Source organism: Pinus tabuliformis, chromosome 4_2 (assembly GCF_031772625.1).
Source record: "Pinus tabuliformis cultivar Carrire ecotype Pingquan chromosome 4_2, CPIR1, whole genome shotgun sequence".
In the NCBI taxonomy this organism is placed as follows: domain Eukaryota; kingdom Viridiplantae; phylum Streptophyta; class Pinopsida; order Pinales; family Pinaceae; genus Pinus; species Pinus tabuliformis.
In genome coordinates this window covers 906,258,651-906,259,868 of record NC_142304.1, presented here as the reverse complement: position 1 = coordinate 906,259,868, position 1,218 = coordinate 906,258,651, and positions in this window count along the sequence as shown.

The following is a 1,218-nucleotide window of genomic DNA, read 5'->3' as shown; positions in this document are numbered from 1 at the left end:
TAAGGTTGAATTTCATGATGAAGCTATTGGGTGCTTGGATGAGAAGGGAGAACCGAGGATCTTGCAGGGTAAGAAGAAGGAAATATTAGTTAGGATGGTGACAACTATGTAGGTAAAGCACAGTCATAGAAAAGGGCTTCTGTTTTTTGTAGTGCATATTTCTAGTGGTAAAGGTAATGAGGATGAGGATGTAGAGGTACTGATCATATACCCAATCTTGCAATAGTTTTAGTATGTGCTTCTAGCAAATATTTCAGAGTTGATGCCTCACAGAGAAGTGGACATTTCCATTGAGTTGGTACCTTGGGAAACACCAACATCAAAGGCACCGTACAGGGTGAGCACTCGAGTGTTATTAGAGCTAAATTTTCACTTGAAGGAAATTCTTGACAAAGGATACATTAGGCCAAGTATATCACCTTGGGGTGCACCAATATTGTTTGTGAAGAAGGATGGTACTCTTAGATTTTTCATCAATTATAGGTAGTTGAATAAGGTAACCATCAAGAATAGGTATCCATTGCCGAGGATTGGAGACTTGTTCGATCAGTTGAAGGGAGCAATCATGTTCTCAAATATTGATCTAAGATCATGATATCTTGAGGTACGCATTAAAGAAGAGGACATATACAAGACTTCTTTTTGGACTAGGTATGGGCATCAGGAGTTTTCTTTAGCTCCATTTGGTTTGACTAATGCTCGAGCTATGTTTATGTGCTTGATTAATATTGTATTTAGTATTTATTTGGACAACTTTTTTATTGTGTTCGTTAATGACATTTTGATATATTCTAAAAATGGGGAAGAGCATGCCGAGCACTTAGCAGCAGTGTTGAGATTACTAAGAGAGCATTAGTTCTATGCCAATCTTAGAAAATGCAGTTTATTTTAGACAGAGGTACATTACTTGAGACATGGTTTTTCCAAGGAAGACATAACAGTGGATCTAAAGAAGACAAGGGCTATCATGGAGTGGGAAACTCCTAGAAATGTGGATGGGGTAAGGTCATTCATGAGGCTAGCAGGTTACTACATGAGGTTCATCATGATATTCTCTCACATTGCATATATTATTATGTCACTACAAAGGAAAGGTAAGAAAATTGAATGGATAGAGGAATTTGAAACAAGATTTGAGAACTTGAAGTAACTGTTGACAAATGCTTGAGTGTTAAAGATTGCAGATCCAGACAAAAAGTTTGTGATATGTACATATTA